The 9,392-nt window shown below is 43.6% G+C and overlaps 1 protein-coding gene across 1 annotated transcript in view; it reads right to left on the bottom strand.

The window, feature by feature from the left end:
* The window catches only part of wasf1 (WASP family member 1), a 57,899-nt gene extending 49,007 nt beyond the window's left edge, over positions 1-8,892 (bottom strand). The window contains 1 exon segment of the mRNA XM_048250629.1: positions 8,490-8,892. The gene's annotated coding sequence lies outside the window, so the exon portion shown is untranslated.
* Positions 8,893-9,392: the final 500 nt, after the last annotated feature.

Here is a 9,392-nt window from a genome sequence, read left to right as displayed (position 1 = left end):
TCTCTCTCATACGCTCCATCTTTCCTCCAACATCTTTCCTCCAACCTCTCCCTCTCTCATGCACTCCATCTTTCCTCCAACCTCTTCCTCTCTCTCATGCGCTCCATCTTTCCTCCAACATCTTTCCTCCAACCTCTCCCTCTCTCATGCACTCCATCTTTCCTCCAACCTCTCTCTCATTAAATTGTATCCTCCTAGTGTTTCTCTGTCTCTCCTTCACTCTATTTAAACCCGGTCTTTGCTCTTGCTGTGTCATAAAACTGGGAGAAATGAAATTGAGATCAAACCCTCCGTCCCCCGTTCACCATGTTCTCTCCCGACCTCTATTTGTCTCCGCCCTTCTCCATCACTCTGTGTCTTCATATCCTTCACTCTTTCTCTCCCCTCCTCCCTCTCCTCATCCCTCGCTTTCTCTTCTCCATCACTGTGTCTTTTCATTTCCTTCACTCTTTCTCTCCCCTCCTCCCTCTCCTCATCCCTCACTTTCTCTTCCTATTTCTCAGTGATGGCAGATCATCAATAAATCCTACCAGCTTCCGCTGTCAGTACAGTTTGAGTTGCTGTCGCAAAAACACACACACACACACACACACACACACACACACCCTCTCATACACACCAACACACACAGTCCTCTTCATGACAGCTGCTGTCTAGAATCTAACCACAGTGATTTCATCTTTTGAAACTCCACGGGATCTCTCTATATCTTTACAGATGCACAAGTGCACAAACACACACACACACACACACACACACTCTCTCTCTCTCTCTCTCTCTCTCTCTCTCCTAAATACCTCTTCTCTTTCCATCCTCGTCCTTCGCCTGTAACCCGACCAACTAGATGCAAAACAGCTCCCATGCAAATCAACGGATCTGACACACACACACACACACACACACACACACACACACAGAGTCTATCTGTTTCTGTCAACTACACACACACACACACACACACACACACACACACACACACACACACACACACACACACACACACACACACACACACACACACACACACACACACACACACACACACACAATCCTACAGTCTTAATTAAATGTCTGTCCCTCATGCCTAAAACTCCCCCATGATTCCTTCTGGCATTACTGTGTGCAAGTGTGTGTGTGTGTGAGTGTGTGTGTGTGTATAAGAAAGTGTGCGTGTGTGCAGGTGAGTCTATGTGTATGCTTTGAATCTCCTGAGCAGTAGAATTGGGGTCAGATGCAATTGAGATGCAGAGCGTCTTCAGCACGACAGGTTTCTCTGCTCTACTCTCTCCATCTCTCTCTCAATCTCTCCCTTCTTCCCTTTCTCTCTGTCCTTCACACCTCTCTCTAGCTATCTCCCCCACACTGCTCTCTCTCTCTATCTTTCATAAAGTGCTAATCTTCCACTTCCTCCTCTGCCATGGCCCTGTAATTGAAAAGCAGCCCTAGTCCACCAGCTAGCATGCTAACTGCTCCTCCTGACAACAACACCACTTTCCCAATCACACCTGGTCCCACACTGCCAATTATCGCTACATTCAATAGCACCTACTAGCCTGCTGCTAACTATTAATTTCTCATAATGTCTCAGCCCACACCACTGGCCCACACCTGCTCTTACTCAACCAGTGGCCAATCATCACCAGAGGCCACCTGCTAGCAGCACACTTACGGTAACGTACGGTACTTCAATGGTGTTAACAAGCAGGCTATACCGTGACAGCGCCGCAAGCTAGCTTGGGTTACAGCGACTGCTAAATGTAAAGTATGCGCTGCACAATAAATCCTTCATGAGTGGAGAAATGTGATGCTAACAGCCACGAAACCTTTTTAGGCCCCAAAGTGGATCAGAGACAGAGAGAGGGAGCATCTCCAGTTTAAGGGAGACCCCTGACCCTGCATCTCCCCCAGCCTCACCTTCACCCTCAAATTTACTCATCTGCTCATTCAGCCATAGCCTACACTACCTTAGGTATCCTTACTATGCACTTAATAGTCATAGTAGTTAATAGTTAATAGTCATCAATAATTCATTAGTATGTTAATGACATTAGTTTAGTGCTAATTTAGTTATTATACTTGAGGGGTGAGAAGCATGTGGGGCTATATTTGAGGCTAGTGTTTTATTAACATCTGATGGTACTGACTTCCCTCCCTAGGATCCTTCCTTCCTTAGGATCCTTCATTTCTATCTCTGCCTGCTCTGTTATCCATCATTCTGTGTGACCTAAATAGCCTACATAGGCCAGAGGTGCATGCGCTCTCCATCTGAGCCAGGGGTTACTCAGAGGGTCTGTTTTTCCAACAAGAGGATGGGGCTTTGAAATACAGACCTGCATAAGCTCTCATATCAGGGAAAAATATGCACTTTTGTGATAAAAGCATGAAAACTCCAGATTTCAGAGATCATGTATACGATAAGGTTGATTTGCAGATGTGGGGGTCAACCACATATATCACCTCTGAAGACTGTGAGAATTTATGGCAAAATTGGCAATGGCCTTGTTGCTGCTTTGACATGGAGTGTGTTTTCCAAAAAGAGGAATTTGCTTTGCTTGTTCCTGATTAAGCATTTTCAAACCTATTAAGACAGGCTGAGACTCCAATTGTCATATTATTATACTGCTGAGTTAAAAGAAAATTTTGCTTTGTTTAAATGTGTTATGCATGTATAGCTTGTGTTGTGCTCATGATCATATTGGCTATGACAGCATCGGGAAGATGGGTGACCAAAAGGTCCGAGTTCTAATGGTGCTGCAATTTTTAAAAGAATCACCATGCATCAGATCACAAAGTGTTGGAAAAATTCACTGCACACACACAAACACACTCTCCCTCTCTCTCCTGCACTATCTCTGTATCTACGCTCCACATCACACATGCACATGCACACACACACACACACACGTGCAGCACAAAGACAGACTGCAGAAAAAGGAGATGCCCGAATGGACACGGTTGCATAAGAGAATGGCGATGATGAATCAGAGGCTCTGAGAGCAGGGGCACTGTCCCTTATCACACACACACAGCGGTTGGGGGTGAGCAACGTAACGACCATAACATAACACTGACTTGTCAACTTTGATGCATACATCAAATCATGAACACAAATGCGTACACACAGGTTATATCTGCAGCACAGACACACACACATACAATAGCAGTGATGCAAATGGCAAACACACACAAATACACAGACACACCAACAGGGATAAAACATACAAAAACAAGATACACACTCACGATTGCTCACACACAAACACACTCTCTCTAGATCTCTCCGTCTCTCTATCTCCCTCTCTATTATACTGTAATAGTACACCAGGCTAAGGGAAGCCTGTCGTGGTGGGACACAGACCGCGCTGAAGGGCTTTCTCAAGGCATTGTACTCCAGCTGTATCAAACTACAAGCCAAACACACACACACACCACACACACACGTGCAAGAAAGAGTGAGAAAGAGACGAGATGCAAGCACAAAGAGGAAAATGAGGCCAGCCATGAAAGAGGTGTCCGTTTCCAAAATGCCCTGCAGTACACACACACACACACACACACACACACACACACGGCACAACAATGCAATGCCCTAAGCACATCACAGGTTAGTTTGAGATAAAAAATGGAAACAAAAGATATCAAGATAGACAATCGCTCACTCTTTACTCTCTCTCTCCTTCTTCTTCTCTTGCTCTCTCTCTCTCTCTTATTCACATACTTTATCCCTCCCTCCTCTCTTGCAAAGTAAAACAAATACAATATGTTAATTTATATGGAAATAAGAATAGCTTGTGATGTCTCGAAAACCCTTCATAATATCAAGTACCAATAATCTGCACAATGTCAGCCTGTGCAAACAACTGCTGCACGTCACAATGAAAATGTGACAATTAGCAGGCAGTACCACAATTACAAGAAACCCAACTGTCCATCTAGAGATAGATAGATAGATACTTTATTGATCCCCAGGGGAAATTCAAGGATCTCACTCTGATGCATATCAATGCTGGTGATGGTAAACACAGGCAGCACCAAAGACACCATCCACATGCACACACACTCCGAGCAAACATTACCTAACATAAGTGCATAAAGAAGAGGCGACTTCGTAGACAAAAAAAGGCACAATTAACTCCTCACATTATAGCACAGCGAATAGCACAACGTTTGAGGGGACTGCATGCACTTCAGTGCCAGGATGTTAATGGTTCAAAGTTAAAAGCACAAAGTGAGTCAGGCAGTGTTAAAAGCACTGGGATAATAGCAAAGTTTCTGGAAGGGGGTCAACATTACAGAGTTACTGACACAGCTTTAAAGTCACAAATGTGATTGCCAGAGTTAATGGCATACTGCTATAAGCACAGAGTTAACAGCAGAGTGATGAAGGTATACAGTCACAGAAAAGTGTACAATGTGCAGAGTATCAGAGGAAAAACTCAGAGTCACTACCAACAACGACTTAATGGTAGAGTGTTGATAGCACAATGTTAACTGCACAGAGATAATAGAGTAGAATGTTGATGGCACAGTGTTAAAAGCATGAGAGTTAATTGTACAGTGTTAACTACTCCAAGTTAGTGGTAGAGTGTGTTAATGGCACAGTGTTAAAAAAAAAGAGTTTTCAGCAGCAGTGGTGACACACAGCGGTGAGGGCTTGTTGGGGCAGAGACGCTCAGGCAGGCAGCCTGGGAGTGAGCGAGGGCAGTGAGGACTGCACAGAAGGCCTTTCTTGAGAGCCGGACCCACAGAGGCCAGAGGAACAAAGGCGCTCTGTCTGCAGTCAGCACACAGCTGGGAGATACGGACACTTCAGACGGACACAACGCCTCACAGGGAGCCTTCTCTCTCTCTAACTCACTCATTCGCTCGCTCTTTTCTCGATCTCTGTCCCTCTCTCATTTTTTCTCAGACTGTCTTTCTCCCTCTCCCTTTTTTCTCTCATTTATCATCTTTTATCCCTCACTCTTTTTCTCTCCCCTCCCCACTTACTGTTCCCACTCTCTTTCTTTCTCTTACCCTCTCTTCATTATTCATTCTCTCTCTTCTCTCCAAAATTCAGAAACTTTTACACCCTTCCAGTCTCTGCTGTTTTTCCTGATACACTCCCTCAAGGTTTTTCTTTCTCACTTCTCCACTTTTTTCCCTCTCTCCCCGTGTCACTCTTCTCACATCACTTTCTCCTCTGCCTCATCCTGCTAGCTTTCTTGTCGTTCCTCGCTGTCTCAGACATCTTTGACTTTACAACCTCTTGGGTGAGGTGGCTTTGTTAGGGGAGAAATGGTGTTGCTGTGTTTCTGACAGTTATCAACTCTACTGGTGTGATTTTTAATCTCTCTCTCCCTTTAATCCCTCTTAGTCATATTCTTGCGGTTTAGAGGAATCTTTAATGTGGATGTGGATGATGCCTTCATATGCATGTAGGTATCTATGTGCGTGTGTATGTGCATATGTACATGTACGTATTTATGTATGTGTGTATTTGCATACATGTAGGTATGCATGCACCCATGTAAACGCAAAGCTACTGCCACTTTGATGGTCATATCGACTTTAGGGGGGACACAGGAATGCAGAACACTCCTGAAACCCAATAGATTTCAGTTCTATCCACTTAAACCACTGATAAGATTGTTCTAACCAAGACAGAAACCCAGAGCATGGTGTCCTGCCTCTTTCACTCAAACATGGCGCTTTTCAAGGCCTTCGACTTCTTAGGTAGACCAGCTTGGCCTTATGTGATAGTGCATTCTGTGCATTCTGTGTGTGTGTGTGTGTGTGTGTGTGGGTACGTGCGTTTGGCTCCCGTTTCAGGAACCATGTGATGTTTTGGATGCCATGAAAACTATGAAAGGCAACAGCTGCAGCACCATCCTAATGCACACACACAGACACTACACAGTACACACACACACACACACACACACACACACTTTCTATCCAAGCACAAACAGCAGCTTCCTGATTACAAGTGTATTGATTTCCACTGTTTAAGCTAGGCACTAGTACGCACATGCATACATACATAACCTAAACTTCTTTACATTTAAATTTCTATATCACTGCCTATGGTGGGCAGAACCCCATCAAAATGTATCAATAGTTTGGCCTTCAACACAGATTTTGTATTTTGTACAGGTTTACTGAACTTTACATGAACTTTACATGAACTTTACTGAACTTTAGCCTGTGGTGTGACTGCCCTTCAGAGATTTGTGCCTTGCCTTGTGGTCTATGGACACCACTATGTCTACCACTTCCTGCATTGTATCAAATGCATACATGCCTGGCTTTTGGGTCCTTAAGTAGGTAAGATTTAGAGTCATGAAAACATCTGACTGGAGTGATTTTTGCAAGGCATATTTGTGACCATTATCAGCTCAATAGCCAGTATTAAAAATATATAGAATTTATTCAAATAATGTATGTTTCAGAGCATTATGATTATTCTATTCAGCTCAAAACATAACATTAGTGTCAAGGCCAAACACTCAATAAATTCAACTACTCTCTCTCACTCTCTAGGTTTATGTGACATACTATTCAGGGGAAGCAGTACAATGTATGAAGTACATTTGTATGTTTACTTCTTGTATTTCACTGAGGCATTCACTGTAAGAGTTACAAGCTGAAGATGCACAGACACACAGTACAAGCTGTGGACTGGTGTAGTGTCTCACCAGCCCCCTAGAGCCGGGAAATGTCACCTCAAAACAGTAATTAGGTAGCCTACTGTGTGCACCAGTGGTTTAGGCTATGTGCACTGTTTATGGTATTTTTATGTTTTATTTCTCACCAATGTGACCTCTTTCACAGACGCAGAAAACATGCCAGCATCATTGAATAAAAAAACAGGGCCTTTTCACTGCTGCTGTAAAAAAACAGACCAAGTCCAAATGGCTTACATTGTTAGAAATGAATGTGACTGACTGCTGTGATGTAGCCTATTGTAATTATAGCTTTTTACAGTAAACTCGGCGGCGGCTGCTGCAAACCGGGGATAGGAGTTTGACTTCGAGGTCGATTTTGCCTTTCCTTCAGATCTGCTCGCGTGGAACGCCAGTCTCAGCTGACTGACAGCGCGCGCTCACGCAGAAAGTTCGAGGGCGCGCCGCATAGAGCATCCATCCATTCATTAAATTCCTCTTTATCACTCCATTTTTATTTCAACCCCTCTCTATATGACATAGATTGCATTCATGCAATCTTAAGAAAGGACAATAATGGCTTATTCAATAGCTTAGGTTAATGCAGTGGGGTGTGATCACCCCGGCATTACAGAGAAACCTGGATCTTGTGCATTGAGGTAGTCTGATATATCAGAATAAATTATGTCGCTAACATATTGGTATCTTTTTTTTTTTTTTTTTTTAAAGCAAAATGTATGGAGGAGCCTTACCATTCATTCAGTTGTCTGTGCTGAAGACAAAATATGTCCTACCCTGATATTGGCTACTTGCCTTTTGCTGACATTTCAAGTTGGTGTCGAACAAAAACAAACCAATATGTTACTCTACACACAACACTGCTCAGATTTCCGAGGACCTGGGGTGATGACTCTTTGTTTGCGTTCGTCCAAACAGTACGATTTTTAAAACGGGCTCAAATTTCACAAAGCGTCCTCACATCGACTTTAACCAGCCAACCTACCCCTCCCCCAGAACTGCAAAAGACATAAAACTTGATTGAAAAAATCGACCCGAGAGCTTGGGGGCACTCGCAAGCATAGACACTCTGTAAATATCTCAACGCACGGTAGGCTACTTTATTTTGAGAGGACAGGAATTGCTATTGTAAGGGGATAAAATGGCTCAGACCCTTACTAAGCTGAGGGCGAAATAACATCAAACCTCTTTCACTGAACTCACATCGTTAAAATGCGATTAAGCTGCATTCCTCCTCGAAGACACTCCTAGCCTCGAACAGCGTATAGGAAATGTAAACGTTAAAAAAGAATTTCACACCAAGCCCACAGAATGCCATTTGCGTGTAATAATTAGCCTGCAAGCCCAGCTCTCTACAAACAAGCTAGCCAACGAGGTAACCCAGGCTTTTCGTTGGGAGGATTCCGCTCAGCTTGGCATTTTGGCCAGATACAGATGTGCAACCGCGACCCCCCTCCCCGGGCTGTTTTTCAAGGCTCAGTCAGTCTAACCAAAGACCTTCAGAAAGACTGGTCAGGCAGATGATGTACGATAATGCTCCTTCAGCGTATCATTGAAATGCTTACAAAATTCATAGGGTGGCAACGGCGCAGAAAAGAGCGATGCATCCATTATTCAAATCACACCTGTCACCCACACCGCACTAGGTAGGCTAACCTTCTCACGTTAACAAAAGCCAAGTATGGCTTACTGGTCGTAGGACTTCTTTATTCATAAATAGCTTATAGCCTAATTTGATAAATCTTCCGTGCATAAAATATTGCATTAAATGCACATTATAGACCACGAATGTGTTAGATTATGGTATGTCTTAATTGAATGACTTACCTGAAGCGTAAGAGTAAATTACACTGCTAAATCCTTCCCATTGCTTGGTGTGCTGAGCCTCCGAATTTGATTTCGAGGTTAGAGTAATTTAAATTTCCAGTTCTATTCCACGACGCGCTCTTGACAAGGTTTAAGAGTGCGTGCTTTGACTGCTGGTGAAACCTATTAAAAATGAGAAGCAAGGATCACAACTGAGCACTAGTTCCAAAAGGGACCATCGGCGTTCGAGGAGAGAAGCTAAATCGGACAACGCAGTACATACGTCTGAGTTATCCAACAGACTGCCCTGATCCCGTACACTCTGATTCCACGGGTATTCTCGTATCTTGACAGGGGGACCATGCCCGTGCCGCCTGTAGATATACCTCTATCTGCTGAGGATGGCACGTACCACTTTCTATTGTTGAAATACCCCACGCAACAGACTTGGCCCGCACAAACTGTATACCTGCACACCATTGGTTCACTCCCTCTGAACACTCCCGTTAATGCCGTACTGACCAATTGGAAGCAGCGAAGAAGGATTTAGGGTTGGCTATTTCTGCACTGGTGTACCAGGCTACTCTGCAGAGAAGTTTAATTCATGAAGTCCATATGCAATGTCTCTTTCATATTAGATTAGGCCCAGATGTTTACTTCTCAATTTGTCGGTTTTTTTCTAGTGTTATAATAATCTGACATTATAGTGTGTGGAATGCATTTAGTAGTAGGCCTAGGCTAGCCTGTTAGCCTATGTTAAAGTGGATATTCACGTTCTTTAAGAACAAACACATATTATTTTTTCACAGGTTAGAGTTTCTGGATAACAGATTACTGGACGTTGGATCTGACACAACATAGCCTACAGTTGAAAGTGTGGTGTAATTGTTTTCTTTAGCGCATTTATTCTAGCACTTTCCCTTA

The sequence above is a fragment of the Alosa alosa genome, chromosome 8, assembly GCF_017589495.1.
Source record: "Alosa alosa isolate M-15738 ecotype Scorff River chromosome 8, AALO_Geno_1.1, whole genome shotgun sequence".
NCBI lineage: Eukaryota > Metazoa > Chordata > Actinopteri > Clupeiformes > Clupeidae > Alosa > Alosa alosa.
This window is presented reverse-complemented; position numbering and strand designations above follow the sequence as displayed.